Source organism: Phyllobates terribilis, unplaced genomic scaffold, assembly GCF_046119375.1.
Source record: "Phyllobates terribilis strain yellow unplaced genomic scaffold, ASM4611937v1 Scaffold_11__3_contigs__length_659146591, whole genome shotgun sequence".
Taxonomy (NCBI): domain Eukaryota; kingdom Metazoa; phylum Chordata; class Amphibia; order Anura; family Dendrobatidae; genus Phyllobates; species Phyllobates terribilis.
Window position 1 is genome coordinate 579,494,417 of NW_027362771.1, and position 22,018 is coordinate 579,516,434.

Genomic DNA, 22,018 nt, shown 5'->3' on the forward strand with positions numbered 1-22,018 from the left:
CGTCATTTTTTTGGGGGGGTCCCCCATTTTAATAGCTAGTAAAGGCTATGTATTCAGCTGGGGGCTCATATTAGTAGCCTGGGAAGCTCCGTGGGTATTACCCCCTTCCCAGGCTTCAAACATCTGCCCCAGCTGTCTGCTTAACCTCCGCTAGAGACTAAAATTAAGGGGAACCCCACGCCAATTTTTTTTAATAATAAATTCTTTATTTTAATACTAAATGACAAGTACAGTAACCAACACTATCACTGTACTTCATATATATGTGACTGACATGTTTCTATCTATCTAATCTATGTGTGAAGCTCTATTCTGTCTGTTATAAATTGTCGGGTACAGATGCTGAATTGCCGGCCGGCTTTTTTAAAGAGACAGTGCATGAAAACACTATTATTTTTTTTAATAAATCCTTTACACTAAATGACAAGTACAGTAAGCAACATTGTCACTGTACTTCATATATATGTGACTGACATGTTTCTATCTATCTAATCTATGTGTGATGCTCTATTCCTTCTTGTCTAAATTGTCGGGTACCGGTGTATGCCGCTGCTGAATTGCCGGCCGGCTTTTTTAAAGAAAGCGTCTTCTGAGCAGTTTGTCAGCTTTAGACACCTTTGAAGGTGTTTTCTATGTGTTTCTATGTGTTTTTGTTTGCCTGCCATTGGTTTTAACGGTGTTCGACGGTGTTCTAAGGTGTTCGACGAACAGTTCGACGAACAGTTCCTCGAACATCCCGGTGTTCGACGAACCGAACCGAACCCGAACACTACGGGGGTGGCTCAACACTAACAGTGACCTCTGAAATTTGTCCTTGTGGCGGCCCTAGATAGATTGTGCTCAGAGAGCTCATGCTTTCTAAGCAGATAATTTGGAGCACTTTGCAAATATCTTTTCAAAAATTATATCTAAACATACATTTGTAGTAGGAAGCGAGAAAAGGGGTTTACAATATTTTAAAACCTGTCTTCTGTCAATTATTTACCAGTTTAGCTCAGCTCAGCGTTTACTCCACTCCCAAGCTTCTTTCACCTATAACAATTATATTTTCTTGTATGATGAGCAAATAATGACACATTTTTTATTGGATTACTCTGGGAGTATGTGGAAAGTACTTTTTCTACTTTGAAGTAGGACGTCAACTGTGACTGTGAGGAAGGCAATAAAGGAGTACATATACTATGTGGAGATATTGGGTTGCACTATTACTGTTGTGAGACAGTGATGGGAATCATATATGTGGGTCCTTACGTGTCCCCCAGGATATGCATAGAAACATAGCCGGAGAGGATTGTAATTATTGCCACAGCGGTGGTTACTATGCAAAATAAAATAGAGTGTGGATTTGGTAAAACTATTTGACCAAATCAGATTTAGGTAAACCTGACATGGGCTTTTATTTTTGGAGAGATCTGTAGGAAGGTAGTGGGACAGATCTCTCCTTCCATTATGGATCTTGGGAGGGGCCCATGTCCATGATTCCCATTTAAACTTTAAGTTAATGTTTGGGTGTGTCAGTTTTTGGCTTGCAAGCAACAGAGCAGGAGCTCTGTGCAGGACAAGTCTGTGTGAAACTGAAAACAGATCAGAGCCAGTGAGAGCCAAGCCACTGACCCACCCACAAGTCATACGGCTGTGCAGTCGGCTACGGCAATGGATTGATATGGACTGTTACGGAAGATCCGGCTGTGAACCGGAGGATAAAATTTTACTTATTTTTGTAAGATGCCAAAAATAAAGACGTTTAAGTTGAACTATCCTGGGTCACTGCCTCATTACCGCATCGTCATTGCCTCTGCCTTACAATGCATTGATGCCACTAAGGTAGCTCTATTATTCGATTAGGCACAACAGGAGGTACTGTTACTGTATAACGCACAAATATGGGCACTATTACTGCACCCCACACAAACTAATGGATAAATAGTTAATATCATAGAAAAAAAGACAAATTTCGGTCAAGATCAACCAAGGGATGGGAAAGGATAAAAGGAAGGGGCATATGTACAACTACAATGAATGATCATATCTACCCCAGAAGAGCAATTCTTTCCCTCCTGATCCCAATTTTCAATCCACTTGACTAAACATTCAGGAAAGAACTTTACGCATTTACATTATTATGTATATTATTTTCTGCTAAAAAAAACCAAACATCTAAGCCTTTTTTTAAACCATCAGCGGGTCCATCTGTGACCAGCTCTTGAGGTAGCCTATTCCACATATTGTCACGGGTGTGTCACCACGAAGATCGTCACGATTACACAGCCTGACTTCTCGCAGCTGAGTTTTTGTTGTTTTGTGTTTTTCGGCAGTGAGGGAGTTAACTCTCTCTCTCTGTGTTAGACGAGGTCCAGCCTCGCCCAGCTGCAATCAATGCTGCAGTAGTGGGACTCCTTCAAATGCCTGCCAGTCTGTTAGGGAAGTGTCGGTGAAAGCATTTCATACAGACAAACAGAGCGGATCGTGGTATTTTGGAGTTCTGAGCTAAGTGTATTTGGTGTGGTTTTTCCCTTCCTCGCTTTATCATTTATCTCCTTTCCCGTTGGTGTTCCCTCTGTAGTTGTGGTGTAGTTTTTGTATGCAAGGTGGTTTTTGGTTTGACCCTTGTACTGTCTCGTTCGTCTAAGTACTGAGTGTTGGCATATTATTTCCTGTTCCCTATTGTTGTGATCGGGGTCCTTCTCAGGACTAGATTACAGAGGTGCAGGGATCCTCAGGAGGTAGGGGTTACGCTGGCGGCCTGGACCTCTGTACCTTTAACAGTACCTCCAGGTAGAGGGATTAGTCATGGCCCCAGCTTAGGGTCAGCTTAGGCCCCTGACCTCCTGTACGCAGAGTCAGTGTGACACATATCAATAGTTCAGATCAGAGGCGTAGCTAGGGTTTTGGTTCAGGGGGGCAAAACTTCTGAGTGTGCCCTTTACCAGGTAACGCTGAATACAACTATGGTGGTGCACCCAGATAGTGGATGTAGGAGTGTCAAGGTAAAATATATATATATTATAGAAAATCAATTAGTTTCTTTTAATATATTACCTAATCAGTGTGAATTAATATAGAGATGATGGAATAATCTATGTGTATGTATGTATGCAAATGTGTCTATGCACATTGATTATGCTAATAGTTAATGAATATACAGTACAGACCAAAAGTTTGGACACACCTTCTCATTTAAAGATTTTTCTGTATTTTCATTACTATGAAAATTGTACATTCACACTGAAGGCATCAAAACTATGAATTAACACATGTGGAATTATATACTTAACAAAAAAGTGTGAAACAACTGAAAATATGTCTTATATTCTAGGTTCTTCAAAGTAGCCGCCTTTTGCTTTGATGACTGCTTTGCACACTCTTGGCATTCTCTTGATGGGCTTCAAGAGGTAGTCACTGGAAATGGTTTTCACTTCACAGGTGTGCCCTGTCAGGTTTAATAAGTGGGATTTCTTGCCTTATAAATGGGGTTGGGACCATCAGTTGTGTTGTGCAAAAGTCTGGTGGATACACAGCTGATAGTCCTACTGAATAGACTGTTAGAATTTGTATTATGGCAAGAAAAAAGCAGTTAAGTAAAGAAAAACGAGTGGCCATCATCACTTTAAGAAATGAAGGTCAGTCAGTCCGAAAAATTGGGCAAACTTTTAAAGTGTCCCCAAGTGCAGTTGCAGGAAAGGAAGACCAAGAGTCACCTCTGCTTCTGAGGATAAGTTTATCCGAATCACCAGCCTCAGAAATCGCAGGTTAACAGCAGCTCAGATTAGAGACTAGGTCAATGCCACAAAGAGTTCTAGCAGCAGACACATCTCTACAACAACTGTTAAGAGGAGACTTTGTGCAGCAGGCCTTCATGGTAAAATAGCTGCTGGAAACCACTGCTGAGGACAGGCAACAAGCAGAAGAGACTTGTTTGGGCTAAAGAACACAAGGAATGGACATTAGACCAGTGGAAATCTGTGCTTTGGTCTGATGAGTCCCAATTTGAGATCTTTGGTTCCAACCACCGTGTCTTTGTGCGATGCAGAAAAGGTGAACGGATGGACTCTACATGCCTGGTTCCCAACGTGAAGCATGGAGGAGGAGGTGTGATGGTGTGGGGGTGCTTTGCTGGTGACACTGTTGGGGATTTATTCAAAATTGAAGGCATAATGAACCAGCATGGCTACCACAGCATTTTGCAGCGGCATGCTATTCCATCCGGTTTGCGTTTAGTTGGACCATCATTTATTTTTCAACAGGACAATGACCCCAAACACACCTCCAAGCTGTGTAAGTAAGGGCTATTTGACCAAGAAGGAGAGTGATGGGGTGCTACGCCAGATGACCTGGCCTCCACAGTCACCAGACCTGAACCCAATCGAGATGGTTTGGGGTGAGCTGGACCGCAGAGTGAAGGCAAAAGGGCCAAAAAGTGCTAAGCATCTCTGGGAACTCCTTCAGGATTGTTGGAAGACCATTTCCGGTGACTTCCTCTTGAACCTCATCAAGAGAATGCCAAGAGTGTGCAAAGCAGTCATCAAAGCAAAAGGTGGCTACTTTGAATAGCCTACAATATAAGGCATATTTTCCGTTGTTTCATACTTTTTTGTGAAGTATATAATTCCACATGTATTAATTCATAGTTTTGATGCCTTCAGTGTGAATGTACAATTTTCATAGTCATGAAAATACAGAAAAATCTATAAATTAAAAGGTGTGTCCAAACTTTTGGTCTGTACTGTATAACTAACAGTTTCTCTTCTTATTGTAGGCATGAACAACTGAATGATTTCCTGGGAATGACGTATGCATGTGCATGGCTGATAACAGAGAAATTTATGTCGAGTTGGCAAAGATGGCGCTGAGAGACTACTTCATCCCTCCCATCAGAATTCCTAAGGCGTTACTGAGGCCAAGAGATACATGGATGAGCAAATTGCAGTGTGCCAAGTTATCAGAAAGAGCAATTAATTTTACTAATCCCACCTAGGAGTAGAATACCATATAACCCCATGTCTACGTCATAAAGTATGCTATTTTACGTGGTTCAGTCTCTGAATGATGATTTTCAACCAGATTAGCAAATTTGGTTAATTAGCTTCTTTGCATGCACTCGGACATCTTTAATTTGGAGGAGAGCAGTTACCTGGTGTATCTTAAATTGGTGAAACCTCCACAAATGGTGCTGTGACTTGGATCACACTCGAGGGGACTCTAGGTCTTGGGGTGCCCATCACCGGACCACCTACGGACAAGCCGGGACTGCTCACAGCGAAAGCCTGATCAACTTTCATCACTGAATATGGTAAGTCTGCAGAGTTAATGAATCCGTAGTGATAGTTCATTATTTGAGCGGTCTCTGGTGAGTTTGTGGTGTCTAGATTGGCCCTTAGGGACAGCCCCGTGCGACTGGGCGAGTCCCCGCAGTGTGATTCCAAGAACTCTGGTGTGTAGTCTCTCCTGGCTAACTGCTGCTTTGTGGTTTCTGAGGTGTTCCGTCCCATTAGAACGATCTTTGTACGCAGGGGTGTACAAGTATACACTTGAGAATTTAGGAAAATTTCTTTGTTTGTAACGCGGGCACGCGGGGAATGACGTTGCTGATAAGTTGTGTATTAAGATGCTATTAGGGCGCGAGCACTCCGGGCCAACCAATCCTCTATTAAGACGTGGAATATGCGGGGCGCCAACTGCATCGTTAAGCCGCATATTAAGATGTCACTGGGACACGGGTGCGCTGGGTTTTCAGTGCTTCATTAAGTCGTAAAAGAATCAGTTCAGTGCTTGGTAGGGAGTGTAGGGACCTGTTACAATTCTCCTTGTGTATCAGCTGCCTGGTCTGATCATAAGTCTAAGGATGTCAGTGGGTGTGCTTCCTCCCAGTGGCACGCACCCTTCCGGTAGTGTGCTTCCTTCCGGTGGCGGCCATCTTGGCGCACCCGGAATACAGGCCGCAATACATACTACACCCAGAACATCAACCGCTACATTTACTCCTATACCAGTGTGTCCGGTTGTCACTCCGGAGGGTGCGTACTATGTCCCAAAAGACTATGTCCCTCTCTATCCTCATTTGCCTAGTGCTGAAACTCTATTTAATAGTCCGGAGTTTTGGCAAGCCCTAAACCGAAGGAGAAATACTATTGAACCGGAGGAGCCGGGGGATAAAGAGGCGGCAGCACTACCACCACCACCATCAGCACCATCAGCATCCACATCGACAAGCGATACAGAAGGTAAACCGGCTCGTGTGTCATTTCGTACATCAATATCAGAATTCACTCCGGATCGGGAGGAATCCCGTGCCCCCCTTTCAGATGAAGAATACCCACAGGTGTGGAAACCATGGACAGAAAGAATGATTTGGAAGTCATCAACGGTGCTAACAGCAGGTCTGGGGGAACTGGTAACACAGCAGGTGGATGCTATAGTTAATGCAGCAAACCCTAGATTACAACATAGGGGAAGAGTGGCTAAGACTATTGTGCAAGCCAGAGGTAATGCTATTCAGGAAGACTGTAACAGCATTGTACATTCTTCAGGACCAGTCGAGGAAACAGACCAGGGAGATTACTATGCAGGCTTATCATTCATGCAGTAGGTCCAGTGTATGATGAAGATCATCATGATCAGTGTGTGTCACAATTTAGAGCTACAATCAACAATATTCTGAACTATGCTGGAACAAGGAACCTTACTTTTATTGCTCTTCCTGCTATAAGTTCTGGAATGTATATATTTCCTATGCAAGCCTGTGCCCAAGCAATAGTCCAAGCTATACAGTAGTATAGAGGACTAACTACATTGGAGGAGATAAGACTAATCAGCAATGAGTATCATAAATCTCAAATTCTCACCAGAGCTGTGGAAAGTGCCACAGCTAGATCAGACCCACTTAGCCGCCAGATGACCTCAGAAGATAACACAAATTAACTATTTCCTGGACAAACAAGCCCACCTCCTGTTGCTATGTTGCCGGTATCTCCCTCAACATCTTCTCAGTCTGAATCTCCAGTGCCAGATCACCATAATAGATATGTTGCATTCACACCCTCGCAAGTTAATCAAGTGATTAGTTAACTACCTGACCCAGACAGACAACCTATGGCGTTCTACAGAAGAATCAGACAAATTCAACAAACTTATTCAGCCACTTGGAAAGATCTTCATGAAATCACTAGCATTAAAGTGGGAGATGCCTTCTGGCCAATAATTCAAGTAGCTCTGAATGACAGCCAAGTGACAGACAAGGAGACTTACCAATCAGGAGGAGCTTTTTGTCAACAACTTCAGCAATAGGCCAAGGAGCGGCTCACAGACTCATCTACCAGTGTATCGGACTGTACTCAAGAATCAGGGGAGAATGTTGAAAAATTTTACACCAGAATCTATACTCTGTTCAAGGATCAAGGGTCCGATGAAGGTCAGTGGATCCAACAGAATCTGCTAGTCACTTCATTTGTTAGGGGACTCAGAGAGGAAATCTCAGCAAAGCTTACAGACTCCAGACCAGAATATGTGGACATGTCCCCGCGAAAGGTACTCCTTATTGCTAAAGCTATAGAGAAACAATTGAATGCTGTACCAATGCCTGTTCCTGAGCCTGCTCCAGCACCTGCACCGACTCCTGTTCCTGCGCCTGCTCCAGCTGCTCTAGCAGTCTATCAACCTGCAGATAATCAACAAGAACAGTTGCCATATCCCCCAGGATACCCACAACAACTATACCGCTCACCCCCACGATGGATGGGTCCTCCACAAATGTACAGAGGACCGAGTTTAAGACTAAGGGAACCCATCTGTCACCGTTGTAACCAACCAGGTCATTTCAGAAGAGAATGTCCAGAGAATAGAGAGGATCCTTTCTATGGCTCGATGCCACTCTCCTACAACCCTCAATTTGAAAGAAGAGATTCTTCACGCTACCAAGGGAATCCATGGTACTCCCGCCAAGAGTATAGACAGCCATCATGGCAGCCACCACAGGGAGAGTATGAGACAATGCCAAGAGAACCTGTGCAGAATGACAGAGACCAGCCACCACAACAGATGTACCAAAGTAACAGGGATCCACAATATCGTGACGGCCCATATCCTCAAAACAACAACAGGGACCCACCACGCCTGTTTACGGTGTAAGAGCAGAATTACCCCGCATAGGACAGTGGCAAACCCGTGCTCACCTTGACCTCAGTTGAAAACGTCCCCAATAAATCTGGACTGATTTCTACTGTCAAAATTGATGTAGGGGACAGAACTTTACCTTTTCTAGTAGACACGGGTGCAGCCAGATCAGTAATACGGTCAAGAGATTTACCCTATGAATCGCTTATATCTGATGATTTCCATGTGTGGGAGTGGATGGAAAACCACACTCATCCCGACTAACATTTCCATTGCCTATTGGGAAAGAACAGAAGCTGCTGGCCAGACTGCTCGTTTCAGACACCTGCCCGCTTAATTTGTTGGGAGCAGATCTACTCCAGAAGTTAAATGCTCAGATATCATATGATGAGAATGGAATGCATCTAAATGTCTCTACTCCATTATCATTATAGGAACAAACAAGGGTACATACCCTCCCATTGTGTGTCATCCAATTTTCAATAACCGCCATACCACAGCATTATCTTGACTGCATACCACCTGAACTCTGGTCTCGAGGTCCTGATGATATAGGCCGGATGCCTGTCCCGCCAGTCCAAGTTTTCCTGAAAGAAGGTGTACGGATTCCCAGACTCCCACAGTACTCACTGAAAGCAGCCCAAGAAGCGTCATTAGATGCCCAGATCCAAGAATTACTCAAGAAAGGAGCATTAATGCCCTGTGTTTCTCCTTCTAACACTCCATTGTTTCTAGTGAAGAAGGAAACTGCAAGAGGAGAACCGGATAAATTTAGAATGGTGCAAGATCTGAGAGCTGTGAATGCAGTTACAATCCTGGAGACCCCAGTGGTGCCAAATCCACATACGTTACTCAGTGAAATTCCCCCTGAGGCAACGCATTTTACAGTAATCGACTTGGAAAACACCTTCTTCATTGTGCCTCTGCATCCAAACTGTCAGTATCTTTTTGCTTTTACACACAGAGGAGTACAGTACACCTGGACGGTTATGCCTCAAGAAGCTCCCCTCATCACTTCACACTGGCCTTAACTACCTGTCTCCAACCCTGGAAGAGTGAGAACCCTGAAGTCACATTGATACAATATGTCGATGATCTACTCCTCTATTGTCCCGATGACCAACCTTGCCACAGGTTCAGCTATTCTTTGCTCCAATTTCTGGCCACCATCTGCGAAAGCTACAATGGTGTTGTACCAAAGTTGTGTTTTTGGGTCATTGCATATCCCAAGGTACCAAGCATCTCACTGAAGAGCAGAAAACTGCCATCCGTGACATCCCGTACCCGAGAACTGTCAAGCAACTTCAAGCTTTCCTGGGAATGGTCACATACTGCAGGCAGTGGATCCCTAACATGTCAGCTCTCATGCAACCTCTATATGATCGGGTCCACTCTTCTGAGCTTGACCTGCATTTTGACCAAGAAGCTGAGGATGCAACGGACCAGTTGAAAGAACTCATCATTTCAGCCCCTGCACTGGGGATTCCCAACTAGGAATTTCCATTCTTTCTATTTGTCTCTGAAGCGTGTGGCCATGCCTAAGGAGTTTTGACACAAAAACATGGAGGCCACATGAGACCCGTCGGATATTATTCCAGCAAATTGGATCCAGTGGCGCAAACAGCTCCAACATGCCTCAAAGCAGTGCTGGCAGCTACAGAACTCCTCCACAGAACAGCAGATGTTGTACTTGGCCATCCTACAACTATACTGGCCCCTCATGATTTGAAAGCTATCCTTGCACAAACCCAGCACAACCATCTATCTATGCAACATTGTGTCAGAATCCAATGTGAGCTCCTTTTACCAGAAAATATAGCTATTCGGTGATGTACTGTCTTGAACCCCTCCACTCTGCTTCCTCTGTCAAGGGGGGACTGCTCTGAAGACTTAGGGGGGTCCTTATAAGACCATGAAAACCCTGATTCGAGTGACCATGATTGCCTTGCAGTCATTAAGGCAGAAACCTCTCACCTACCTACTGCCTTTGAACAGCCACTGCCTGAAGCGGATCTGATATTGTATACTGACGGGTCCAGATATGCAGTTGAAAACGGAACTTACCATACCGGATATGTGCTGGTGTTCCCACCAACAGTTGTTTCTGCTGGACCACTGCCATCTTATATGTCAGCTCAAGAGGCCGAACTGTATGCTCTGACCAAAGCCTGCAAGTGCGCAGAGAGTCGAGTGGCCAATATCTACATGGACTCCAGGTACGGATTCGGGATTGCCCACGACTTTGGCCTGATATGGGCCCTGAGGGGCTACAAGACAGCCAGTGGACCTCCAATCTGGAATGCAGTGGCAGTGAGAAGTCTGCTAGAAGTTCTGAAGTTACCTAGGCAAGTGTCTGTGATCAAAATTAAGTCTCATGGTTAACTGAATTCGGAGGAAGCCAAGGGGAATCATCTGGCTGACATTACAGCAAAAGCAGCAGCTATGGAACCAATATTTCCAGAGGAAGCAGAGGTGTCGGGGCTACGGAGGTGTTTATGCTTACCAGAAGTCAGAGACAACGAGGGGATGAGGAAGAAACGAGAATGAGAAATTTGGGGTTGGAAAAAGAAGAGGAGGAAGATGAAGAGGAGCAAAGACTGGAAGAGAATCCGGCACACAGGACTTTAGTGAACCGGCAGAATGCGGTAACAGAAGAAGAAAAACAAGAATGGATTGGACGAGGAGGAACGTTTTGTAATGACGGAATCTGGAGAGTGGGAAGAATAATATGTCTGCCAAGAGCACTGTATCCTGCAGAGGTTCAGTGGGCTCATGGAAAGGTACATAGAGGGAAGAATCAGATGATATCAGCTCTCAATAAACTCTATATTGCACCCGAGATCTCAGCTCTTGCTACAAACTATACTAGGAGCTGTTAGATTTGTAACACTTGTAATCCCGGAAGAACAGAACATGTGCCAAAGAAGAAGCTGGCAAAGTCACAGTATCCTTTCCAGAGAATCCAAATTGATCATATGCAATTACCCAATTACCCAAGAGTGGAAGATATGAATATGTTTTGGTGGTGGTGGATATATTTTCCGGCTGGACAGAAAGCATACCCAGTGGCCAACATGACTGCTAGAACTACAGTGAAAAGGCTTCTGGCAGAACTTATATGCAGATTCGGAATTCCAGAGGTGACTGAAAGTGATCAAGGACCCACCTTCACGGCAGAAGTTACCAAATCAATCTGGGAGATGATTGGGGCGGATTTGGGCCTGCATACTCCTTATCATCCTCAAAGTAGCGGCAAAGTTGAAAGGATGAATGGCACTTTGAAAAACAAAATTCTTAAAGCCAGTAAAGAATTGTCACTTCCATGGCAAGACCTATTGACCTATACTCAGTCTGAAATACCCTGAGACAATCCACAGGGCACACAGCATATGAGATCTTGTTTGGGGGGCCACCTAAAATGGGTCGATATTACCCACAGCAGCTTAGTTCAGGGAATGATAAGCTTGTGAATTTTTTTGTCGGACTTGCTAAAGAGTTAAAAATAACACATGCTTCAGTATACTCTTCTATTCCAGACTCAGATCTTGAACCAGGTACTCACAGCATCCAGCCTCGAGATTATGTCTGGATAAAAAATCACGTGCAAGGCACACTGGATGCCAGATTTGAAGGGCCATACCAAGTGCTGCTTACATCACCTACGGCTGTGAAGGTCGAAGGTCGAACATCATGGGTCCACGCATCCCATTGCAAGAAGGCGGTCTCAGACCCACAACCCTGGTGTTCCTTTTTCTGATGATAGTAGCTATGGGGGAAGCCTTTGCTACGGTAACACGTGCATTCCAAGCAATTATTACTAAAGAGAATGATATTCCAGTTTTCTGGTACAACACTTCCTTGAGTGTGGTGACTTTCCAATTTGATTACTGTGGGATAGTATCTTGTAGGGGGTATGAGAGATTGAGTAGTTACTGGTTAAGAGCTTTGTGGGTGGACGCTGACCAATATATCTGTGTCACTGACAATTACTGGGGACAAAAATGTGATTACTGGGGTGCTGTTGGGTGGAACACAGGTGACTACAACTGGGGATACAAACCACAATCTGCTAAGGACAAAAAGGATAATAACGGGAAATCCTTGTTTGACCGTTTCAAACTACTAAAAAGGCCAATTAAACCTGGGTGTAAGGCTATAGGTACATGTAATGGGTTGACCATCACCATAGAGAACCCTACTGAGCAAGATGGAGGAATATATATATTAGGATCCTGGAGTGAAGGAAGTATGGAAGGTATGGGAAAGTTCAAATTGGCCAGTATTCCTATAAAAGTGGGTCCGAAGATAAACCCATTAGCTCCTCGGCACCACAGGATGGAAGGTATGGAAGGCATAGCCAATCCCACTTATGAGGATACCCTAACCATAGAAACGGGATTTTCAGATCATAACTGGTGGTTAGAATGGATGAAGTATACAGCAACCCAACATAACTTTAGTGATTGTTATGTATGTTCAAAGGCCAGGCCACATTTGGGTACAGTCCCTCTAATCTTCCCTGAGGAGGTGCAAAGGTGTCTCTTGGATATGTATACCAACAGGACTTCAAATTCCAGTGTCTGCATCCCCTGGAGAACGAAATATTTCATTACCACCGGAATATCAAGCCCCGAACAGGGAATAATCATCTACCCAGGAAATTACACTTGTTTCCAAAATATCCGGGGGAGTGGGAATTTCTTAGGGAATTTTACACAAGGTTACTGTGGGAATTACAGTACTATAGAGAGTACAGAGGCCCAGTACCAGAAACAATCTCTGAGTGACATGTACTGGATTTGTGGTGACATGAAGATTAGGACTAGACTGGAGGGCAAATGGACTAGGGAATGTGCCTTAACTAAAGCAATAATGTCTGTTTACCTTATATCTGAGTCCCAGGAATCCAAAGAGGAAATAAAGGCTGCGTTTGCAGGTACATACAGGGCCAAGAGAGAAGTTAACCCCAAAGGCAGATTTGACCCATATATATATATTGATGTTCTCAGAGTGCCTAGGGGTTCCAGACGAATTCAAGGCCCGAGACCAAGTGAAGGCGACATTTGAGTACATAATACCCACAATAACCGTCAACAAGAACGCAGATTGGATAAATTACATATATTATAACCAACAAAGATTTGTCAATTACACCAAAGATGCCCTGCAAGGGATATCTGACCAACTAGCACCCACATCTACAATGGCCTTCCAAAACAGAATAGCTCTGGATATGTTACTTGCAGAAAAAGGAGGGGAATGCAAAATGATAGGTGAGCATTGTTGTACTTATATCCCAGACAATACCGTCCCCACAGGGAAAGTTACTAAGGCTCTCAAAAAAATGTCAGATTTAAGTGAAGAACTGGAAAGGAATTCAGGTGTGACTGATCCCTGGGATAAATATTTTTCTTGGATGAGAGATTGGAAGAGTTGGTTAATCCAAGGGGGAATTATTTTACTAAGTGTGATAATTCTAATTAGTGTATTGCTGATCTGTGTGATTCCCTGTGTCAAGAGGTTAATTGCCAAAACAGTAGATGCAGCAGTACCTGTCAGCATCTTGTCCGAAGAATCTAATGAAGAGGTCTATGAACAAACAGTTCCCTGAGAACAGAGAGATTACCGGATATAAATGAGTTTGTAAAGTTAATATCCATATTTCTGTGTTAGGGGTGGCCCTCGATTACCCAGTCACTAGATCTTTTAGGGTCTCCATCCCTTTCTTGTAGGTCTTTGTTTGAGTTAGATTTAGGAAACGTTGGTGGGTCCGTCTAAAAGGGACGGGGCGCCCGCCACATCGTAGGGTTCTGGAATTGTCTTAACATGGGGTCAATTCCTTCTCCCCCTTTGATATTTAGCATATGGATATTAAAAGCAAATAATTGATTTTAGGGGGGTCTGTCAAGGTAAAATATATATATTATAGAAAATCAATTAGTTTATTTTAATAGATTACCTAATCAGTGTGAATTAATATAGAGATGATGGAATAATCTATGTGTATGTATGTATGCAAATGTGTTTATGCACATGGATTATGCTAATAGTTAATGAATATATAACTAACAGTTTCTGTTCTTATTGTAGGCATGAACAACTAAATGATTTCCTGGGAATGACGTATGTATGTGCATGGCTGATAACAGAGAAATTTATGTCGAGTTGGTAAAGATGGCGCTGAGAGACGACTTCATCCCTCCCATCAGAATTCCTAAGGCGTTACTGAGGCCAAGAGATACATGGATGAGCAAATTGCAGTGTGCCAAGTTATCAGAAAGAGCAATGAATTTTACTAATCCCACCTATGAGTAGAATACTATATAACCCCATGTCTACGTCATAAAGTATGCCATTTTACGTGGTTCAGTCTCTGAATGAAGTTTTTCAACCAGATTAGCAAATTTGGTTAATTAGCTTCTTTGCATGCACTCGGACATCTTTAATTTGGAGGAGAGCAGTTACCTGGTGTATCTTAAATTGGTGAAACCTCCACAGGAGAACCTCAACAGAGGACAGAGCTGTTACTAAAAATAATGTCTATACAAAGACCAGCACTGATATTACGGCTATATGGTAACCATATAGTGGTAGATATCAGTCCTGCAGAACACTAAAGAGATTACAGTACAGTTATATATAGTACCTTACAGGTGACGTCTGATGAAATCGTTCACTTTTCCCGTATTTTCCATGTGGCCAAGACCGACATGACAACTTCTCCATCCAGGACTCGTCTCCAGAGATTACAACAAATACACATTTGACTCCTTACATTTCAGGCACCGACCACATCTATTCCCGACCTGCACAAACTCCTCATCCTGCTGATACCCCAATACTGAGTCGCTGCTGCCATGTCCCTATTACTGCACCTTCTGTGTGGTACGGTGTGCCCTCTAAATGGTAAAACAAACCTCTAGACTATAGAAATGCCATGTGCAAGTGCCCTAGAAAACAGTGCCCACATTTTGCCCCCTAGAAAGCATTAGTGCCCTCTGTGTGCCCCTTTGACAGTCACAATAACCTGAGTTCCCCTATAATGATAAGTGCCCACTTAACATTTAATAATGTCCTGAGTCTCCCCCATGTACAACTCCTCTTTACACAGTATGATTCTCTCCTATGCATAGTATAATGCCACCTCACTGTATAGTACCCCCACACAGTATACTGACCCCTTAGTAGCCTCCAAACTGATGTCTCCAACACTGTAAAAAGACCTCACATTATCTCCCACACTGTATGATGGCACCCTAAATAGCCTACATATAGTATAATGCACCAGATAGTCCCCAATATAGTATAATGCACTCCCCATGGGCCTCTATAGTATAATACACTCCCCATAGTCAGACTCTATACAGTAAAATGCATCCCAATAGGTCTCTATATAGTGTATAATGCACCTCCATAGGCAGACTCTATATAGTAAAATTCACCACCATAGGCCTCCATATAGTATAATGCACCTCATAGGCCTCTATAGTATAATGCACCACCATAGGCAGAGTATATAGTATAATACATCCCCTTAGGCAGTCTATATAGTATGATGCACCCCCATAGGCAGAGTATATAGAATAATGCACCCCCATAGGCAGTCTTTATAGTAGGATGCACCCCCATAGGCAGAGTATATATAATATAATGCACCCCCATAGGCAAAGTCTATAATATAATACACCCCCATAGGCAGAGTATATAGTATAATTCACCCGCATAGGCAGAGTCTATATAGTATAATGCACCCCATAGGCAGAGTCTATAGTATAATGCACCCCCATATGCAGACTCTATATAGTATAATGCACCCCCATAGGCAGAGTCTATAGTATAATGCACCTCAATGGCAGATTATATAGTACAATGCACCCGCATAGGCAGAGTCTATATAGTATAATGCACCCCATAGGCAGAGTCTATAGTATAATGCACCCCCATATGCAGACTCTATATAGTATAATGCACCCCCATAGGCAGAGTATATAGTATAATGCACCCATGTAGGCAGTCTATATAGTTTAATGCACCCCCATAAAAAATAAATACAATACTCACCTCTCCTCCTCATTCTCCACTCTTCTCCGAGCTCCCGCATATCTCAGAAAAGCGGGCGCTAAGTGGTGATGTCATTGTGCTCAGTCAGAGACGTCAGACACAGAGGGGACTGATGGGAGAGGGAGCGTCGCGCTCCCTCTCTCATTATTGAACTTGGGGTGACTGGCAGGGCCCGGGCTGGCTCCAGATTTTCGTGGGCCCCGGGCGAAAGAGTCTCAGTAGGCCCCTTTAAAGCTTACCACAATTCATGATGCACAGATATAGGGGAGAAATCTAGGTATACAACACGGGCTCAGCCTGCCACCTCATCCTTCACATATGCAGACACGCACACGGTACGCAGACACGCATATGGTACGCAGACGTGCATACATACATGCACTCACGCACATGCAGACATGCACACACACACGAAACACAGATATGCACACATACATTACGCAGACACGCATACACAAACATATACACAGATACGTGCACATACATACATACATACTGTACATATTTGAACATAAATTCTTAAAAACACATATAAAATAGACATAAATATTTATACACAGACATTCACATCATACACACACACACACAAATACATTAGAAATATATTTAATATGGGGATTAGGGAAGCTGGCAACAAGCCTCACTTACCTGCTCCCGGCCTGTGTCCCATCCAGCTTTGCAGGACCGCCGGTGTGTTTTTGGCCATCACAGACCTGGCCCCAGAATCTCTGCAGGACCGCCAGTGCTGCTGCTTGATTGCCGGCACTTTACCAGACATGACCGCCCGCAGTGCACTGTGCGGCTGTGTCTGGTACTAATGACGTGGCAGGGGCAACACACAAGCACAATTAAAGGCGCAGTGTCGCCCCTGCCGTGGCATTACTACCAGACACAGCCACACAGCGCACCGTGGGTGGCCATGTCTGGTGAAGTGCCGGCAATCATCAGGGAGACCGATGCTGGCACTGGGTTGCCCCCTCCTGCTCAATTGCCCAATAGCAGCAGCCTGGCAGTGCAGGGACATAGAGTCTCCCTGCTCTGCTCCAGAGTGTAACTGTATCAGCATGCTGCACACGTCCATACAGTTTATTTTATTTATTTTACTCACTTATATAGCACCATTAATTCCACAGCACTTTACAGACATTATGGGTACTGTCCCCATCGGGGCTCACAATCTTAATTCCCTATCAGTAAGTCTTTGGAGAGTGGCAGGAAACCAGAGAACCCGGAGGAAACCCACGTAAACATGGGGAGAACATACAAACTCCTTGCAGATGTTGTCCTTACAGTTATACTAGCGTAGCTCCAGGTAGGCCCCTGAGAGCGCAGGGCCCTGGGCAACCGCCCCCTTTGCTCCCCCCCAGTAGCTATGCTACTGGTTCAGATGGTAAGGAAGCCTTGTCTCATCTGGAGATTCAACCTTTCTTTCTCCAGGCAGAGGGAGTGCCCACTTGTCTTTTGAAGGGCTTTTACATGAAACAGAGTTTGACCATATTTTTGTATATGCCAATTATGTACTTGAACAAGTTAATCATCTCCCCCCTTAGACATCTCTTCTCAACAATTAATACATTTAAATACTTTAGCCTTTCCTTATAACAAAGATCCCCCATGCCCCTTTCAGTTTTATGGCTCTTCTTTGTACTTTGTACCTTTTCCAGCTCCAGGGCCCAGAACTGAACTACATATTCCAGATGACGTCACACTACCACTTTGTAAAGTCTTAATGGTAGTATTACGTATGTGTCCCTCGAGTTCTTACTTTTCTAATAAATGACAGTATATATATATATATATATATATAAATATATATATACATACATAAATATATATATATATATATATATATATACAGTATATATATACACAGTTGAAACCAGAAGTTTACATACACTATATAAAAAGACACATATGCATGTTTTTCTCAATATCTGACATGAAATCAGAATAAGCCTTTCTCGTTAGGTCAAGAATAATGAGAGAGAGAGAGAATGTTTCTATGCCTTTAAACAATTCTGGACTGCCCATATGATGATGTCATGTGTTTGGAAGCTTCTGTTTTTTTGGCAACATCTGAGTTAATTAGAGACACAACTGTGGATATATTTTAATGCACACCTGAAACACACTGCTTTTTTGTGTAGCACCATGGGAAAATCTAAAGAAATCATCCAAAATATCAGGAAGATATCTGGCTCATCCTTGGGTACAATTTCAAGATACCTAAAGGTGCCTCAATCATCTGTACAAACAATTATATGCAATAACAAACAAGATGGGAATGGCCAGCCATCATAACACTCAGGAAGGAGACGGGTTCAGTGTCCCAGGGATGAACGTGCTTTGGTCCGACATGTACATATCCACCCAAGGACAAAAGCAAAAGACCTTGTGAAGATGATGGTGGAAGCTGGGAAGATTGTGTCAATATCCACAGTGAAACAAGTACTATATCAACATGGGCTGAAAGGCCACTCTGCCAGGAAGAAGACATTATTCCAAAAGAAACATAAAAAAGCCAGATTAATGTTTGAAAATGCACACAGGTACAAAGACCTTCATTTTTTGAGACATGTCCTGTGGTCTGATGAAACTAAAATTGAACTTTTTGGGCATAATGACCATTGTTACATTTGGAGGAAAAAGGAAGAAGCTTGGAAGCCTTAAAAACACCATCCCAACTGTGAAACACGGGGGTAGCAGCGTCATGTTGTGGGGTTGTTTTGCTGCAGGAGGGACTGCTACACTTTACAAAATAGATGGCATCATGAGAAAAGAAGATTATGTTGCAATACTGAAGCAACATCTCAAGACATCAGCAAGGAAGTTAAAGCTTGTGGGGAAATGGGTCTTCCAAATGGACAACGACCTGAGCATACTGCCAAAATGGTAACAAAGTGGCTTAAGGATAACAAAGTCAATGTTTTGGAGTGGCCATCACAAAGTCCTGATTTCAATTCTATTGAAAATTTATGTGCAAAGCTGAAAAGGCAGGTGCGAGCAAGGCGACCTACATACTGTATCAGTTACACCAGTTTTGTCAGGAGGAATGAGCCCAAATTCCAACCAACTATTGTGAGAAGCTTGTGGTAGGATATCCCAAACGTTTGACCCAAGTCATTCAGTTTAAGGGCAATGGTACCAAATACTAATGAAATGTATGTAAACTTTTGACTTTGCAGTAAGTAATAAAAATGCCTTAAAACATTCCCTCTCTCTCATTATTCTGGCATTTGGCAAATATTAAACATTATGGTAATCCTAATTAACCTAAAATGGGAAAGGTTTATTCTGATTTCATGTCAGATATTGAGAAAAACATACATATGTGTTTTTTTATTTAGTGTATGTAAACTTATGGTTTCAACTATATATATACAGTCATGGCCAAAAGTATTGAGAATGAGACAAATAGTAATTTTTCCAAAGTTTACTGCTTCATTTTTTGTAATGGCAATTTGCATATACTCCTGAATGTCAAAGAGTAATCAGCTTAACAGCAATTACTGTACTTGCAAAGTCAATATTTGCACAGAAAATGAACTTTAACCCCCAAAACACATTTCAACATCATTGCAGTCCTGCCTTAAAAGGAGCAGCTAACATCGTTTTAGTGATTGATCCATTAACACAGGTGTGGGCGTTGATGAGGACAGGGCTGGCGATCAATCAGTCATGATTAAGTAAGAATGACATCACTGGACACTTTAAAAGGAGGCTGGTTCTTGGTATCATTGTTTCTCTTCAGTTAACCATGGTTATCTCTAAAGAAACACGTGCAGCCATCATTGCACTGCACAAAAATGGCCTAACAGGGAAGAGTATCGCAGCTACAAAGATTGCACCTCAGTCAACAATCTATCGCATCATCAAGAACTTCAAGGAGAGAGCTTCCATTGTTGTCAAAAAGGCTCCAGGGCGCCCAAGAAAGACCAGCAAGTGCCAGGACCGTATCTTAAAACTGTTTCAGCTGCGGGATCGGACTACCAGCAGTGCCGAGCTTGCTCAGGAATGGCAGCAGGCTGGTGTGAGTGCTTCTGCACGCACTGTGAGGCGGAGACTCTTTGAGCAAGGGCTGGTTTCAAGGAGGGCAGCAAAGAAGCCACTTCTCTCCAGAAAAAACATCAGGGACCGACTGATATTCTGCAAAAGGTACAGGGAGTGGACTGCTGAGGACTGGGGCAAAGTCATTTTCTCTGATGAATCCCCTTTTCGATTGTTTGGGATATCTGTAAAACAGCTTATTTGGAGAAGAAGAGGTGAGCGCTACCACCAGTCTTGTCTCATGCCAACTGTAAAGCATCCTGAAACCATTCATGTTTGGGGTTGCTTCTCAGCCAAGGGAATCGGCTCACTCACAGTCTTGCCTAAAAACACAGCCATGAATAAAGAATGGTACCAGAATGTCCTCCAAGAGCAACTTCTCCCAACCGTCCAAGAGCAGTTTGGCACCCAACAATGCCTTTTCCAGCATGATGGAGCACCTTGCCATAAAGCAAAGGTGATAACTAAATGGCTCATGGAACAAAACATAGAGATTTTGGGTCCATGGCCTGGAAACTCCCCAGATCTTAATCCCATTGAGAACTTGTGGTCAATCATCAAGAGACGGGTGGACAAACAAAAACCAACAAATTGTGGCTAAATGCAAGCATTGATTATGCAAGAATGGACTGCTATCAGTCAGGATTTGGTCCAAAAGTTGATTGAGAGCATGCCAGGGAGAATTACAGAGGTCTTGAAGAAGAAGGGGCAACACTGCAAATATTGACTTGCTGCATTAACTCATTCTAACTGTCAATATAACCTATTGGTACTCATAATCTGATTGCAATTATATTTCTGTATGTGATATAAACATCAGGCAAACACTAATAAAAACCAGAGGCCAGCAGATCATGTGAAAATATAATTTTGGTGTCATTCTCAAAACTTTTGGCCATGACTGTATATATATATATATATATATATATATATATATATATATATATATATATATACACACAGTATACTGCTGGCTAAAGAAGCCGCTGATTGCCATCACGTGCTGTTATGTCGTCTATAATCAACAAGAACACCCAGATCCTTCTCTATAAGTGACTCTCCTAGTTTTACTCTCCCCTAGAACATATGATACCCACACATTAGTAGTCTCCATATGAATAACTTAACATTCCTCCACCTTGAACCTAATCTGCCACGTGGATGCACAAACACTCAATAGGTCCAATTCAGCCTGTAGTCTCTCAACATCACATATGAAAGTCTTAGAATTAGATGCACTGTGCTCATCAGACACTATTATACATGTAATTTTTGGATGTACAGCTTGGCAGATATTACACATGATAGGCTTAGATTGAGATTAGAATACAATATTGTGTGTGATATAGTTGTATTTTTCTCTTACCTTGGGTGAACCTGTGTGTGATTTTATCTCTGTAGCTCATATGATATGGCTCAATGTTACTGTATATGGTCCACAGATGACTTCTTCTGTATATGGTTGGTCCAGAAATCTAACATCACATTGATATGAACACCTGCTGTAAGTGGCACCTTCTCTTATATCCGTATTCTTTCTTCTTGCCCAATCTGGTTGCAGTTTGTGGCTGTTTTTTTTAATAGGGAGAACTTTGTCCTCATAGCTCTATATAGTAGAAGGGTGGGAGGTGAGAGGAAATGCACATAAAATGGAGGCCATTGTGTAATATTAGACAGAAAGTGCTTTCATACTGTAAATTCAATGAATACCTGATTCTTGAGCTATGATATTAAGATACTTGGTATTCCAAAACTGTGACATCACTGTTTGTATCATCCCTAAACTGTGACATAACTCTGT

General features: G+C 43.0%; 1 protein-coding gene across 2 annotated transcripts in view; it reads right to left on the reverse strand.

The window, feature by feature from the left end:
- The window catches only part of LOC141165353 (beta-1,3-galactosyltransferase 2-like), a 223,095-nt gene extending 201,346 nt beyond the window's left edge, over positions 1-21,749 (reverse strand). For both annotated transcript variants that reach the window (XR_012251148.1, XM_073650948.1), the window contains exon 1: positions 21,584-21,749. The gene's annotated coding sequence lies outside the window, so the exon portion shown is untranslated. The remainder of the gene's footprint in view (positions 1-21,583) is intronic.
- Between the last annotated feature and the right edge of the window lie 269 nt (positions 21,750-22,018).